The sequence below is a fragment of the Anser cygnoides genome, chromosome 2 (assembly GCF_040182565.1).
Source record: "Anser cygnoides isolate HZ-2024a breed goose chromosome 2, Taihu_goose_T2T_genome, whole genome shotgun sequence".
Lineage (NCBI taxonomy): Eukaryota > Metazoa > Chordata > Aves > Anseriformes > Anatidae > Anser > Anser cygnoides.
In genome coordinates, this window is record NC_089874.1 from 118,505,596 (window position 1) to 118,523,116 (window position 17,521).

General features: G+C 37.4%; 1 protein-coding gene across 6 annotated transcripts in view; it reads right to left on the reverse strand.

Moving 5' to 3' along the window:
* NOL4 (nucleolar protein 4) overlaps positions 1-17,521 on the reverse strand; it is a 189,963-nt gene that overhangs the window by 92,728 nt on the left and 79,714 nt on the right. The window contains exon 1 of one of the 6 annotated variants that reach the window (XM_013184982.3): positions 11,611-13,202. The exons of the other annotated variants lie outside the window; for them this stretch is intronic. The gene's annotated coding sequence lies outside the window, so the exon portion shown is untranslated. Of the gene's footprint in view, positions 1-11,610; positions 13,203-17,521 lie in introns of those variants that run through there. 6 annotated transcript variants of the gene reach the window in all.

A 17,521-nucleotide genomic window follows, 5' to 3' on the forward strand; every position in this document is an offset into this window, starting at 1 on the left:
CTGCAATTCTTCTAAAAGTTATTAGTCTGTATATCTGACATGCAAAATGTCATTTGGCATTGAAAATTGTAGCTTAGAGCTCCACCTCTGGACAAGCATTGCAGGAACAAGTTCTCAGCCTGACATTTGAGTGGTGCCAGACGTATGGACTTGTACTCGTCCTCAACAGGACTACAGGCTTAAAAAGTTTACTGATACAAAACTAGGAATTGGCAGAGGCTGGGAGACAGAGAGGCAAGCAGGGTTTGGGATAGATCATCCCTTAGTTCTGAGGGAAATTCCAACTACAGACATAATACATCTACAAAAAAAGGAAGTTTGAGACAGCAATGTGTTAAGAAAAAAAAAAAAAAAAATTTCCTTAAAGTGAAAAGAAAGTTGCCCATCCTGGAAGAGGCTTATGCTTCTCTAGCTAAAGGCAGCAGCAGCAGCAGCAGCCATTTACCACATCAAAAACAATGTGGTGTTGTGCCAGCAACAGACCAAAGAGTAACATGTAGGTTCAAGTTTGGTTCCTAAGCATCAACCCAAATGGGGCTGAAAGGAATTATGCTAAACTTATCTGCCACTTGTATCTAGTGCACATGTGCAGTGTCAGATTCTATTTTATCAGGATCTGCCAGAAGACAAAAGGAAAGACAAAATATCAAGTTGGAGTCAGTAGAGGAAATTCTCCACAGACTGCTTGCCCCAAATACTGGTGTTTTCAATAAAACCCTTAAAAATCTACAGTTCAGCTTGCCAGCTTTGGTGTGCTGAGTGGGTTCACACAGAGAGCAGTCTGCACTTCATTCTGGAAAGGTGAAGCCCTTAGCACAAGCTCAAGCAAGACCCGTGATTGCTTGACAGCTCTGCACCCCCTCAGCAAACCTCCACCTTCTTTTCTATAAAGGCAACAAGGCTGAACAACTAAGGCTCATTATAGACCACTCTGTGAGTAAAACTGGGAGAGAAAGAGGAGAGAAGCCTGGAGAGCAAACACAAATGGCTACTTTGAGCTTCATATAGCCTTAGCAACATTTAATCCAAACTCTTACTTGAGGCCCCAAACTTTACAGTATAAATTGCTGGATCTGCCTGTTTGCTTGTATTTCTAGTAGAAGTCTGAGCAGAAGTTTCCTCTTGAAATATGAATAAGTCATGTTTCTTAACATCCTCCCTGTCATTAGAAGATAACAAGTAAAACTAAGTCTTACATACCCAGTGAAAAAGAAGAGAATTCGGAAGAGATACCTGCACATGCCTGAACACAGGAGAACCAAGAGTACTGCTGAAGTTCAACAAATGCTGGGATTATATTTTAAGTTTTATTTTAGAAACATTCTAGAAAAGACTTGCAAAAAAAATTTTTTGCTTTATTTTTGTATTTTTACACAGTCTTAGTGGCTATAATGTAGCTATTTAGGTTAATAAAACCAAGCATAGTTCTAAGTTCAAAATGTCATTCTGACCCAATCAGACCTATATTTTGAGTCTCTCTATAATAAATTAAAGAGAGAGAGAGAGAGAGAGAGAGAGTTAATAGTATAGCTCTCAGGAAGAATATTTCTACAAATAATTTGGACTTACTGGACATATCACCATCAGGTTTGTACCTCTCAGGATTTCAAAATGTTAATTTTTGATGCTTTTACACAGGAAAGTACAGTTTAAAGACTTGTATCAAGTAAGCTAAAGATATTTTATTGTTATTCACAAGTGTACAATGAAAGTGAAGACAGAAAATGCTTAATTTCCTCCCATTTTGATATTTTTTCTCATTTTTATTTGATAATATTGGTAAAAGCAACCTGTTTTTTCTTCTTTTCTTTCAAAATATTTGCTTTTCGCTCTAGAATAATTCAGTCACATCCTTTCCAACCACATTAATATATAGGCTTCTCTCCACTTACGTTAATATATAGGCTTCCAGGAAAAAATTCTAACTCAGTAGACAGAGTAAAATAAGTGCCTCTAATATTCATATACTGAAATTCAGTTTAAAAAGAGGTAATTAATAGGTAATTGAGAAGAACTAGTGGAAAAGTATATGAAATGGGAAGTAGGAACGTACAGGCTTTCTAGTTCTAGCACCATCAACAAAGAAATAAAACTTCCTTGATATGTTAGGAAAGTGAGTGTTAGTGAATTGTTAGGGTTGCTTTTTTCTTATTAAACTACCATAATGTAATTAATGTTTTTGCCAAGACAGAGTCTCAGTGAGTCAAGTGCAGGATCCTGTTACAGACAAACTGCAGTTCAGAAACTTGATAAATAATTCCAGGGCTTGGGAAGCTGCTATTACAAACCTGAGTAAATAATCATGTTGGGGGGATATAGTGTCCCCCTTGAATTCAGTTTGCTTTTTATCCTGTCACTCCAAAATGTCCCTGGCACTATGTACATTACTGTTTCCTGATTTGAGCATGCCTTGGGAAACTACAGTGAGTGGTCTCCTCACTGCTTGAGTTAAAGCAGTATTCTGGTCACACAGGAGAACACTTAATACCAAACTTGATGGCCTCTCTCCAACTGAAATGCAATCATTTTTGAATGATGCATCCACTATGCCTTCTTAATTTTATTTTTTACTATATCTGACAAACACAAGTTAAAAATATTAAGCTTCTACAAGGTTAAAACACCAGCCCAAACATCAGCAAAACAATGCAAAAGGTGACAACAGTCATCAGTGCTATTGAAGCTCTACCTGAACACAAAAATATTGCCACTGAGAAAAATGACATAACCACACCAGGATTCTCACCAGCATGTTGATTACAATTATAAACATCAAGCAGAAAGAAGAAAAACAGTGCTTAGCCTATCTTTGATCAGTCTGAAAAACCTCTCTCATGTAGTGAATGCCAGAATTGCCTTGAGAGATGTACAGGCATTATATGACAGTGTACTTCTAGTATTTTTTCCTACTAGCCTAGCGTTTTCCAATGACATGTCTCAAGACAGTATAATCCCAAATCATATAATGTAACCTTCATTGAAAAACACCAGATTTGCAAACTATGTCCATAAATCCACATCCATGATTTGATGTCTATCACCAATTGGATGATACCAGATAGAAGACCATGGACTTTCCATAAGATGTTAATACTACAGCAAGGTCTTTTCTGCCTTCATTAAAGTCACCACTTTTAAATCCTGACTGCATCATACTACTGATACCGATAGACATGTTGGCTTCCAATCCAACTAGCAATATTAAAACATGCTCCTTCATTTTCAGAAAATATTTTCAGGAGAGATATCAAAGCCAATACATTCCTTACAATTCCTAAAGTATAGCAGAGCACTTGCTCATGCATCATCTACAAATCAACTAGAATAACAGGTATCTGAAGACAAAAGAGAATGATTTTGCTAGATAATCTGTCAGCATAATATCTCTGGTAAACCAAATTACTGTGATACAATGAGTAGAAAATTCAAAAGCCCAAAGGCTCTGACAAATAGCTCTGGTACATCCACTGCTATTCCTCTCTAGAGCTGCAGACTTAAAAATTTTAACTTTTGAGCCACCTGAGTAAAGTTTTTAAACCTTTACTTCCCCTGGACTCTGCAATGCAGTGGACTGCACTTGGGTGGGAAACAGAACAAGCATAAGAGAGTGCCTTGAACAAAAGTGTAAATGAAAGATGGCAAACCTGAAAACTTTTACATGAAGATTAAGAAGATTACCTTCTTGAGGAGCTAATGCCAGCAGAAACACTCCTATGTGTTCTTGGATATAATACTATTTCAGTAACTTTCAAAACTTTCCTTCCTTTTAAAAGTAGCCAGTTTGCCCTTGCTGAAATATCATCGTGACCTAGACTCAAAACCAAAATAAACAACAATGCCAGGAAGTAGAGCAAAACCACCGTTCTTCCATGAGAATCCATGAACGGTTTTGCAGTTCTTTGCAGACTGGGGAGATTTCTTATGAAAGAAACTAACTGGACCCCATTTCTACTTCATTTAAAGGCTTCTGGTGTCACTGCAGGATTCAGCTGTGGGGGAGTCCACTCAGGTATTTGTAGCACCTGCTTTTCCTGCACTTTACAGTATTGGTGAGGAACCATTACCAAAGAAAACAGAGTATTTGAGAAAGTTTTAATCACAGTGAATCAGTGTTGTTCTCACTAAAATTTTAACTATTTATGTACAAGTTAAAGCTCAAAGCACTAGAAAAGAAAATGATAAAGCCATACCCAACCACAATACCCACTCGGCCTCATTATAATATGGGATTGGGTAAGAATGAAGGACAGCATACAATTGTGAGAAATGACCATTTGTTGAGCTGGCCCAACTACTCTGTCTGTGGAAAGTGGCAGGCTGCTGCTGGTAAACAAAGCGTTCTGAGCGCAATGATGTTCTCTGTTGTCAAGCTAGCTAGGAGAGGAAAGGGGAACTTGGGTCAAGAGCACTCATGGAAATGCCTGGTGTTATTTTAAAACACAAAGTAGAGGACAATGATATTGCAAAATCCTCTATATAATTTGTTTTCTCTTTAAAATTTTTTTTGCAAACAAGATTGGTTGGCCCACAACACACTTTGCATCTTGAAGGGGTCATCCTTGTATGGCTACTTCAATCTAACTCAAATGCACATTAGGAACAGAAACAGCACTGTTTTTATTAGCGTATGACAAACCTGTTCCCAAGCTTCCAGAAAAATTGGACAATATAGAGTGTTTGCAAAACCAATGAAAACAATGAGTAACACTTGCTTTCTCTTCCTTAAATAAGATAAAAATGTCCATCAAAACACCAGGGTTCCTGGGAAGTTCTTTCAAATTCCAGATCATTGCTATGCAATTCTATCATCGCCTTCATAAACAGATCTCCTTCCTTCCTAAATAACAATGTACCAATTCTGAAGGAATTGTGTTTAACAGAAGCTTAGCTAAAATATTTAGAAGCAGAACATGGATCTGAAATGGGTTTGAGAATAGAATGAGCTCATTAATTCTGTGTGGAAGTTATTATCATTGGGTTAAGCAGAAAAGTTACCCATGCTGCAAAGTAGAACACATGGTATCAATCTTGATCATGAATAGAATGTTATTTACAATAACTATTACAATCTGGGTGGGCTCTTATTTTTGTATTTAGTGCAAAAGCAAACACTAATACTGATACTCAACAGCATGAAATGCCTAGAGTGTCCTCTTACACAGAACAGATTTTTCCTTTTCTGCAATTGTAAATAACTGCCATAAGAAGAAATAATACAACCAACGCAACAAAAAGTATAATCTAAGGTAAAGCTGGCAACAGTAAAAGTACTCCAATCAAATCTGTTACTTCCATTTCAAATACAAATTAGGGTGGAAAAGCTTGTTGGTGATGTTACCCAGAGGTGCTCCAGGTGTGGCAGCTTCTGAGATTGTTTCATTTTGGAATCACAAGAAGGCCTCAAGGCTAGATGCTGAATTGATTCAAAAATTGCAGATCAATCTGGGGAAAGCATAATTTTATTACCCCTGATTAAATGAGTGCAAGTCTCCAACATACAGTAAAATATTTACACAAAATGACCAATCATACTGCATACGTCAGTCCAAATACTTAAAAAAGTTTCAGCTGTCTAAGCAAAGAAGTAGTTGCCATCTTTGATCCTCCAACACATGAACAAAGACATGTTGGAAGACTCAAACGGCAGCCTTCCTAAAAGAAAACACCTCTCTTTATTAGCCTGTGTCAACTATAGCAGCTTCAATAGAGAAGCATTTAGAAAGCATTCTAAGAATATTGTCTTCCTCTTCAGAAAAGTTTGTAATACTTCAAAGTTATTCTTGGCATTGCTCTTTCTGCAAAGAGCTAAGTATAGTAGTTTGGTTCCTGTCTCCCCAAAATTAGATGAAGCCCTAGAACAGCAGGATACAAAGTCAGTGCTTGTCTCCTGTACAACGAATATGCTGTTGTAAACACATCAACAGAGCAAAGATGAGAAAAATCCATATAGATGGAGATAGAGCAATTATCAGTGATGCAGAAAATACCTAAATTCCAGTTGCTGCACAACTTGATTCAGATAAGAGGTTTGAACTTTCATCTCTCAACCCTAGCTAAAATGTCCTGGAATGCTTTTGGGCTTTTGGTCCAAAAGCTTTCAGGCTGAACTTGAGAAGCCTTTCAAGATCAAAATTTTGTGAGAGCTGCTTTAATTTCAATGTTATCTTCTTTTGTTGAAGAACACCTGGGACAGCCATAATTTAACATATTTCTAACAAAGGGTAAGAAACACTTGATAATTGTATTGAAAATCATGGACGTGGAAGTCCTTTTTCTGTAGAAGTTACAACCAGATTCTCAAACAGTCTGTTTTTGCAAAATGCATGTCTTTCTAACATCACAATGAAATCTGCAGTGCCTGGAGTTTCCTACACTACAAGTACCTGCTAAGCTCAACAACACAGCTGCTGCTGCTGCAGGAAATTAAGATGAAATACAGGGAGTAGAGGCTTAGCTTTTGTAGTGGAAGTAGAGGCATGCTGACAGCACGTTTGCAGATAGAAAAAGGACTGGTACTGCTAATCCAATCTCTGTGTCATGTGATAACCACAATATGAGCCATTAAAAACAATCTTCAGTAGTTTACATAGCAATGAAGAGCAGAACGGAATTATATTAGTGAATATCATGGCACTCTTGCTCTTGGACCTGAATTTCCAAAACACAGTTTTGATCAGATCCCATTTAGTTTGCCTCTGGCTGAAAGCATTCACAAATCACAGATGATTTCAGGACTGCTGATGATGTTGTCATCAACCCACACAAACAGCAGTCTTGCAAGGGCCAAACATCTCAGGTGGCTTATGTCTAACTTCAGCTCAACTACTCACATACACAAAACATATTTTGAAAATAAGAAAGTGATAAAGCAATGGAAACCTGAAGTAAATAAACGGCTTATAGAACATAGGGATAGTAACTATTCTTAACGATAATGTATTTATGGTGTTGATAGAATCCCACCATGAAGGGATATTGTCTGAAATATAGGGAAAAAGAACCTTGGACTTAAAAAGTTGACTCACACACAATGTTTTATTATTATTTTTATTTTTTGTACATAAACAATGAAACACCTAACTTACAATAAAACAAAAACAATTGTCTTATCTTCCTCTACTCAGCATGTTTCAGAAAACACTTCCAACCATAATGAGCAGAGAAAGACAAACACAAAATTACTTATCCACCTATACACAGACTATTAAAGGGGTCCACACTAGAATACACCAATAACTAATATATTGTCAAGAATAAATGTGCAATGAGAAATTAAAACGCACTACATGTGAAAAGACTGATCACTCAAATCTTGGGCTCACACTATTCTCCTAAGTCCTGTAAAATTCCAGGTGGATGATTCTGGTAAAAGAACAAGAGAAACTCCAGATTACCATTGTATAAATTTCTACCTCAACTGCAATTTTCTTATTATTTATACTAGTGTTTTACATTTTAATATTCTGCCAGTAAAATAAACCTTTGTATTCCTCAATAAGGAGCTTGTATGCCCCTCATGCTCCTGGTAGACCCTTGCTGTCACGGTCTCACAAATGACCTCTAGAGAAGGCTGAAAAATTCAGTTTGCTATAGCTAGCAGCGTACAAAATTACAAGAATACTGGGGTCGCAACAACAATTCCACTTGCATTAGTATTAGGGTTGTCATCCCAGACAACATATGGTATTTCAACTACCAGTAGAAACAGAATTTGCCCAGGAAATCTTGTTTCCTCACCCTTTGTATTTGGCCTTGCTGAAAATTAGCATTGCTATTTTGCCCAGTTCTTCAGCTGATATAAAATACTTATTACACCAAAGCCAGAAGCACAGCACTGAGAAAACACTTTTTAATTAACTGCTACAAAACTGGCCAGAAGAACACCATACACATGGCTGAAATCTACCTTTGGATATATATGTTCTTAATCTCACTAGAGTCAACAGCAGCCAGTGTTCATTGCCTGGGAAATAATTCAGTCCATTAAATTAATCAATCTACATACAACTACTGGCTTCAGAGTTTTACTCTGGGGAAGAAAAGAAAGATAAAAGAGACTTAAAATATCCAAAATATTGCCATGTGGCTATTACTTTTTTGAATTAAGTCAAATTCAACTCAAAAATATTTTTAAATCCTTGATTTGTTTAATAAAAATAAATAAAGAATAAAAATCAAAAGATCTGAGCTTATGTTTAAAGACAAATAAAATCCCACTAGATTTAAACTTCCTGTTTCAGCTGAAGATACTTTTCTTTCATTGACGGCCACTTTCGCTACCTTCAAACTATTTATGGTCTCTTTAGAAATATGAGACATGTACATATATTTTAAAAGAATTAAAGAGACAAATAAGCCCCAGGAAACAGAACACCTTGCAACCAAGAAAAAATAGCATCACTATTGCTGTTTTCTTATTAAAATGTGATGAATAAAACTCTAATATGGAGAGACACATACATTGTATGTAAAGACGCAATGTAGCCTGAAGTTTGTATGTAGTATAAATTTATGATTTCTGTTACTGGTTTAATGAGAATACCAGCAGCAAGATTCCTGCCGGGGTAGAATAGAGTTTGTGATTTTAGCATATTTTTGGATATTAACAGACGGCCAGGTTCTGTGAGGTGCAACGTACTACCTGGGAAGTGCTGAACGTCTTACCTCTACTTCCCTGAATTAGTACCTGAATGAGAAAGAGACAATTTTTTAGCCATGAATTCCAAATGGAGGAAGATCTCAGGTTGTAGGCAGGGGCTGTGCTTTATAAATAATTTATTATTATTATTATTGTTATTATATTTTTAATTTTGGCAATAGTGAAAAATGTTTCAAGGAAAGAGAGCAACACACTAATAACAATATTTTTCTGATTGGTGTCATAATTCTCAACTTTGACCTGGTGATCCAGTATATACATTACATCATACTACTTTTATGCATGTAAAAGACACATCAGAGAGCACGATGTTAGTCAGTTCAACATCTAGCCAGCAGACAGCCTGAATACTAGGACAGGGTGGCACAGGGAGGAGGCAGTTCAGGCAGAGGGCAGTACCTGCAGGGAGCAGGAATGAAGGCAAGAGGCTGGGCAGAGGAGTAACCTGCTGCAGTAAGGAAGCAAAGAGTTCTCACAGCAGGAAAAGTCCAGATGATGAAACCTGGTAGAAGAGGCTACATCTGTAATTTTTAGGAGTTTAGGGACTCTGATTAAATTATATATTTGTTTATTTTTGTATACAATAATCAGACATTCCTCTGTTTCTTAGTTTCTGGCAACTCTAGGAAATGAATTACCTTTAATCAAAGGACAGGATTATATAGGAACTCCCTCAAGTTTGGAGGCCTAACCTCCTGAGTCTGAGCTGTCTCTACTGCTTGGATCTGCCCTTGTGTGTGATACACTCACACTGTTACAAGTATGCTCAGCCTTTTCTTAGAAGAGAATGCAACACAGGTAATGGGTTTAGGTGCATGCTTTCAACCTTATTGCAGTTTCTCACATGTAAGTAGTCCTGTTTACTGTGTTAGTGCTTAAAGTTGTCTAAAAATACAGATAAGGAGTTCAAGTCCCTTTATGAAAATTCAGCCTTAATAAAACTTGGACCAACTTCCTAAAATCCCACATTTTGCAGAAGACAAAAAAAGTTGAGGCAATGTTTGACCAGCCAACCTTACACAATACAGAAATTAAACATTAGGGGAAAAAAAAAAAAAAAAAAAAAGGTATCAAAACATGACCTTGAGAGAAAAAAATCCAACATCTTGGTTAATTTAAGAAAATGACACACAAGGTAGAAAATTTGTGTAATTAAACATTTACAGTTTTTAAAAAGGTATAGATAGCTATGTTAAAAAGTGTAACTATAAAATAGCCTCACAGAGGTTGTGAAAATACACAATGAATTATCTGGCAAACGTATGTTATTTTATCACAGAAGAGACTTTTAAAACCAATATTTTAACTGGAAGGATAATGAAGAATAATTTCTGAGTGCTTTCTCAGTTTGCTTAGCAGTTGTGTGGATTCCCTGTCACCCATATGTCTCCCACAGATTCAAGGGCCAGCTTGAATAATGGCATAAAGCTTCTGTACATTTTGTGCTTATTTATATAGTCTTCTACATAATAAGTATACACTGGCTACTGATTTTGTCATCTACAGAGAAGACAGACATTCTCTTTGATTATCAATGCTCTTACTATTTGGCAAATGAGACCAAAAAAAAAAAAAAAAGTTTTCTGAGATCACTCATATTAACCAATCTGGAGCTTATGTGTGACTCTTTCTGAGCTGCCCTGGGAGGGAATAAAAGAAAACAAATGCCCCTTCACTACCCATTTCATAGACCCAGGTCACTGGAATGGCAACACAGTGTTCTTTCATCATATCAGTCAAGATGATTTCCCTTTTTACTCTACAGGCACACAGAGAACCATACATATGCTGTTTCTTTAAGCAGACTGAGTGTGTTTATTAGGTTTTTGCAACAAGAAAGGTTTTAGATATGCGAAAATTGCCTATTCTTCAAAGTGAAAACAGGTCTTTTACTTCCCCAGTGATATATAATCATGAATCACTAACGGGCCTCATTAAAACAAAGACCTCATTTGTCTGCATATATATATGCATGTATGTATTGCAGAAACACACACACACACGCATACATTTTATACATGTAAAACATATGCATAAATAGATCTAAATTAGACAGTATTTGTATATATTAATCATGAAGTTACTTTTTTACTTAAAAACTCAACAGGAAAAATATACATACTAACATTGTAAAAATACATAGGCTGAACATATAAACTCTGTTAAAAATAATAATTTTAGGAAAAGCTGACAGTAATAAAAAACAGACAGTTCAAACCTTATTGCAAATCATCTAGTTAAAAGCTGGGAGACTTGAGCATCTATTAAAGTGAAATACAGGACCATATCAAAGACAGCTAGAGCATTAAAATAACCAGAAATTGAATAGCTAGAATACTCTCTGTTTAACTACTACAAGCAATAAAACAGACACACATTTCACATGCTGCATCATGTCACACACCATCTTAATTTAGCTACATTAAAATGAGTTTTCCTCAAATAAAAGCTTGTATCATGACTATACCTTTAAAAAGCTCATGTTCCCTCTGTTTGGGTTTTAATATGAAGAAAAAACCACTGTTGAATCAGAGTTGTACGTTTTCATGCTTAATATTGATAGTTCAGCACTTTTTCAGTTGACTTTGCAGCACACACAAATCACACTTTCCCGCTTATTTTTCAGCACACAGGAATTCTTAAGCACGCCGCACAGTGCATACACAATTTGTAAGTCACGCTCATCATCGCTTGTTCAGCGTTATGCACCGAATGAGACATGCTCCAGGTTCCTAGGTGCGCGTCTCACGGTGATGTTTTAAAATTTTATCACCTAGTTTCCAGGGAACTAAGGCTCTAAATCTGTATTTGAAATATCACCTAAACGGGTGAAACGTATTGGTATTCCACACACAGCCTCCTGCTGTCATTCCACTGTTGGCATGGGACAGTCTTCGGCAAGACTTAGAAAACCTCATTCAATATTCCTCTCTGGAGGATCTGACACTTACTGTGAATTCTGCTCTTCAACTTAAATACCAGTGTCTGTGGCAGGCCAATTCTATCATTGCAGATACAGCATCCCTCAGGCGAGGTCCAACCTTTCTCTCGCAGTGCACCCAGGGATTAGCTTGACTTCCCCTAAATTCTCTCCAGTGCACAGTACGAGCTAATCTTTCCTGTAGGAAGCAGGAGATGGGGTTGCCATGACAACAGAGCACATTCTAGCAGTGGGACCACTGAGATGAGCTGAAAAGACGACAGTGAAACATGCACTCAGCCTTCCTCCGGGGCTACGGGCTCCTTCCTCCAGGATTTAATTCCCCTGCAAGTTTACTGGCAGGCTAGGAGGTTGATTATCTATGTATTTTGCTACGGGGAGATTACTAGTTAAGAATATGGTTGAGAGATCATAGCGTTATTTAATGAAACTGCCATCCCTGCTTACGTTAAATTGCTGATTTTCTAAGCAGCGTGGCTGCTATTAAACACTACTCATTCATACACATTAGTCCTACGCTTAGTCCACGCTAACATCTCACCGTAATAAAGAAATGAAGTCTCAAGCCAAGTCCTGAGCTTCAGCTTTGGTTTTCCAGCGTATTAGCCACAGCCTTTCTCTCCCCGTTTTACACTCGTAGACATGCATGCACACAAAGAGCACGGTACAACATCTGTGTTTGAGGCGCGGGGGTTTATGCTGAGGGGGGAGGGGATGCTGACAAAAGCAAATCACAGCGGCCACGTGTCTCATATAAACGAGAAAACAGCCACAATAAGCTCTGGGAGCCCTGTTCATCAGGCTAAAGAAAAACGAGTAATCCATACTGTAAATACCAGCTATTTGCTGCCCCAGAATAATGTCTGGATCCTATGCTTTAAGCATTTTTTCTCAATGAGAATAATAGAAAGCTTTATAGTCACTTCAATTATTTATGCATTTTTAATTGTTCAATCAAATTTTCATGCAAAAGTTTTTTCTTTGTGCTTTTTTTTTTTTTTTTTTTTTTTTTTTTTACAACACCACACAACAATTATGGTAAATTCCTGGAGGCTGGAGCATGACTGTGCCTTCTTGTGTTATTTCAGACACAAGCACATCTCAGTGAGCTGTCACATTAAAGAAGCAGTAGCTGAGAACGTAATGCCAGTCTTTAATCATGCTTTTAACCGTCCATTTGCACAGAACTGATTCCTTACTCTTTTGTGCCTTCTCTCTTGAGCATGCGATGTGTGTGGCTACACACACAACACAGCATCAGCAGATAGGACACACAAGCCCCTCAGCCCCAGAAATGTCTTGCTGCATCTGAGTACTAAAAGAGCTGTAGATGAGTCAAATCTACACTATCTGAATCCATTTCTCTCTCTGGAAATTTTAAAAGCAAGGAGCCTCCACTATGCTTTCTGACACGTGAAAGAGAAAGAGCCCACAAGCTGCACATGAGCCAGATCTCCTACTGGGGAGGGGAGGGGAGCAAAACAGTGTGCAGAGATATAACAGCTTTCCCTGTACAGCAAGTCATACAGGACAGCTGGCAGGTTAGTCCCAACTTAACTTGGTCTCAGCAGACCTGGTATGGCCAGGAATAAGGCTTTGGCTGGGGAGGGAAGGAACCCTCTTCTTACAGGCACCTCACTGCCTGGGATGGGTAAGGAAATTTTGGGGAAGTCTGGGGGAATGGGGGCATGAGGATGGTCAGGTCAAGATCTTCTTGGGCAGACTTATAATCAAATGGCCATCTTTTTCAGCTGCTACCCTGGTTGCATTTACAGTGAAGAGTGAACAGACAAAACCCAACAAAAAGCATTACATTTATTTTCCATGGCTAGACAGAATTGCACTTCTTGAATTTTGAAAAATATCTGTTACACAACCCCTTCAGTTTTACCTTAATTTGGATCTTAGCGTGTATCGAGAATATACATGCCTATGTACAAAATAGTATCACTCAGCATCTGCTGTCTCTGACTCATCCCACAGCTTGCTGTGAAGATGAATTACACTACACAGTATAGCACCTGTATTTATTAACATCTAATTAGTGTTAGTTTCCTTTTTTTTTCTTTTTTTTTTTTTTACACCACTTTCCACTCATGTTCTATACAACTGGAGAAATTCCAAATCGTGTAAATGACATATGGTTTTGCTTTTGAAATCATCCAGCCAGAATTCCCAAATACTGAAGAATCTTTGGCTAAATGATTTTGAGCTCGAGAGACAATATTTTACACCTTCAATTCCACTGGGAAATGCTGATATTTGTAGGCATGCAAATTGGCTTTGAGGAAAAAAAATCAGATGTTGAATGATGTTACAGATTTTTCCTGTCATACGCTGTCTTCTCACAATGTGAAAGAAATAGTTATCAGCAAGATTAATGCAGTGAAAATAGCTAAACTACTATAATGTCTAATGAAAGTGAAGTTCTGTTTCTTTTTTGTTTCACAAACTATAACTGTAGAAATCGGTAAATATTGCCCCTAGAATGCAAACATGCATTTCTTAATGCTCATGTACAGAACTTACATTTGATAATACTGAGTCTTGTTCTTCTGGAAATTCAGTCTTTTGACCAAACACAAAATATAAGTACTGTATTCCTTTAGTAATTGAGTAGCAAATGCATTCCCCTGCCAGCACCCTAAACTCGCAGTACACACTTACTAAACTGGGTCCGAATTTGCCCTGAACATCTTTCCCATTTCAGGCTGAAACTTCTTGGACTTTATTTCTGGTGGATACCCGTATCATTCCCTCAGCAGGAATGCACCCTCTCACACATGTGGAGAACCAGTGGCACTTTAACTCTGCAAAGTTCAGAGATCTCCTGGAACATCCAAGAACTCACAGCTATCTCTATTACATATGTATATGCATATACGTATACCCAGGGAAAGTCAACTGTTTTAATAAAACCAGGTAGAAGTTGCCAGAACAAGGAATGAGATAAAATTAAAGATGATGAGACATATTTAAGCAATCTAGTCTGACTAGGGAGCAACACGTACCTGTAACATACTAGGAGAAAAGAAACATGTTGGTAAGGCTCGAAAGTATATGTCAGCTCTCGGTCCTTAGCAGAAATAAGCTCCTACCACTGCTCTACCTTTTTCAAAGGCAGTCTACCCTTTAATGAGGGTGGAGTCTGAAATTTGCCCTCTGTCTACCCTGTTGTTTGGGAAGGGGATGAGAGGTGAATATGCAGCAAGCACTTTTCCTCTCAACAAGACACCCACAGTTTAAGGAAAAGATGTGGGAGCTCAAAAGATGCATCCTGTCCTTCGTTTCTGCACGAATTCACAGCTTTGGTCACAAATGAGGAGTCTGAGGGTGTTATGTTGAAAATAAACAAGAAAGAAGAAAGGAATATAAAGCTAATATGTGAGTCCAACATGAAAAGTTGACACAAGAAAGTGAAGGTTTCTGTTTTGATTTCCTTTCTATTTCTTTACTATGCTTAACTGAGAAATCACCATTGAATTCTCATTTTTATTGTATAGTTTCTGTACATATATCTATTCACAGAGTGCTTGAAATCTGTGGGTGAAAGGGAATATCAATCTTCTTTTTAAGAACTGTTAATTTGAAATTAAACAATGCTACATACTGGGGCTGAACAAAAGCACATGTAAGTCTTGCTGGAACAGAGCTACTGTGCCCAGTACTTTGCAGAATCAAACCCTTGATTTGGGGTTTTAAAACCCTTAATTCCCTATCTGTTCCTTTCTCTCTTTAAAAACATCTTGGTAACTCAGATTCTGCATTTGTCAGGTGAATTCCTGATATGAAACACTGAGTGCATTTCAGTTCTAATGTAGTGATAAATCAAGAATGAGAAGTCTACACCAGTGCAAGCTGTACAACCACCTTGTGATAGCAAACATCAGTTTTAATATTCTAAACACAAAACTAAAGGAGCAAAATAAATGATCAGAATAAATCTAAATATATAAATTTAAAAGAATTATTTTGCTTTTGCACTTCATGAAGGTAACAAAACTATTCTTAAACACAATATCATTTTTGGAAACGTATCATACAATTTAGCATTTGCCTCCTGTAATTCCATCCATTGGTTCATTTAAGCAATCAGGATCTATTTCCTGTACCACTTACACTGTTTTTTTACGTCTCTGGTTCCTCTCAATTCACTGACTTTACTCAAGGTTTGCAAATAGCAGTAGGTATTAACAGAATTACAGTCAGGTTTGAATCAAGTGATATTGTAAATGATGACACATTTCAAGAGATGATCTTTGAATATGCAAAAATCATTGTGATTTCATTCAAATTGCCAAAGTAATTTATACACAAAAATAAAATAAAATAAAATAAAACAGCCTGCACTTAAAAAAATAACAATAATATCATTTTATCTTCTTAAAACAATGCTTTGCATTTGGGGAATGTAGTGCCAAATGTAGAAGTACTTACTGGAAGGACAAGATACCCTATTGTGAGACATGGGCAACATTTAACAACATTAAACAAAATTATTTCTCCGTTGAAATCATAAACGCAACACAAGGTCAGAAGTTAAGATACAGCAAGATGTTCTTTCTTCTAGGCCTGTAGGATTAATTCATCAGACTGGGAGTGGTGGAGAGGCATAGCAAAGATAAATATGCGCTTTCAAATGTCTGTTGACTATATGTCTTCTAAAAATTAGTTTCCTCAGTTTCTTAATCAGGCAATGGGGTTGGACGAGGCAATTTCCAGAGGTCCATTCCAGACTCAAAGATTCTGCAGTTCTGTTAACTACACAGGCTAGTCTGAGGCAGTACAAACTCCGATGAGTGAGACCAAAAATAAAAGATTACATCACACTTATGCCTGATAGACAGTCTTATTCAAAAAGAGGTTAGAAATAAACACTGGCTTTAAAATACAAGCTGTAATTTCCAGCAATGAGCCCTTACCACTCTCCTAAAAGAGCGTAAGAACAGACAATTTCCTGGCCCTAACACCAGGCACGAGCTAGAGACTAGACACAAGAGTGAGAACAGAGCAAGCATGCCTCCTTATCTTACCCTTCTACCACCTTTAGGTCAGACAGCTCCCAAACCCAACCTAATATACTTTGGCTACATTTTTAGCCAAATTGTCCATTCCCTGTGGACCTCCCCAGGAAGTGAGCTCTGTCCTTTGGGCCAGCTACAGCAGACTGACTTGTGTCCATGCTAGACCAGTTTCGTACACACTGCATAACGCTGAAACCCTCTCATCTGCATGGTAAGCCCAAGTTAACCAAATGGTGATAACAATCCTCCATAGTGCTTGTTGTAAAAAGCACACTAATGACATTGCATCGTGGTGTCCAAATCCTCAGAGGGACTTGGCTGACTTATTCCCAAGAGAAGCCTGAATGTGAACTTCATGGACAGGATGTGGATGATCTACAGATCAGATCTGCATCTAAAAAATGCAAAAATTATTTTAAAGACTCTGCTCTTCAAGGATTTTCTCTCTATTATTTTTTTATTTGTTCTTTGACCCTGTATAAGCATTTGGCATCTACAACCTCCATTTGTGATGCACAAAAAAACTGTCTTGTTTTATTTATTCTGGTCATGACCTCTGGTAATTTCATCATACATTTTTTATTATGAAAGACAACAAATAAACAGTCCTTCTTAATCTTCTCCTTGCCACCTGTGACTTTACAGACGTCAGTCATGTCCTCTTAAGTCATCCTTTTTCTGGGTTAAAGTGTCTTAGTGTGTAGTCCAGTCTCTCATGCAGACTATTTCATTTGTTTGATTTTCCTTGTCACCTTTCCCTGTACCTTTTCTTCAACACCCTTTTTTTGAAAGGGAGGGTGGAATGGCACTGTAGGTACATAAATTTATACAGGGATGTGGCATGAGTATAAGAATTGCTATGCTGGGTCAGACGAAGTCTATTTAGCCCAACGTTCT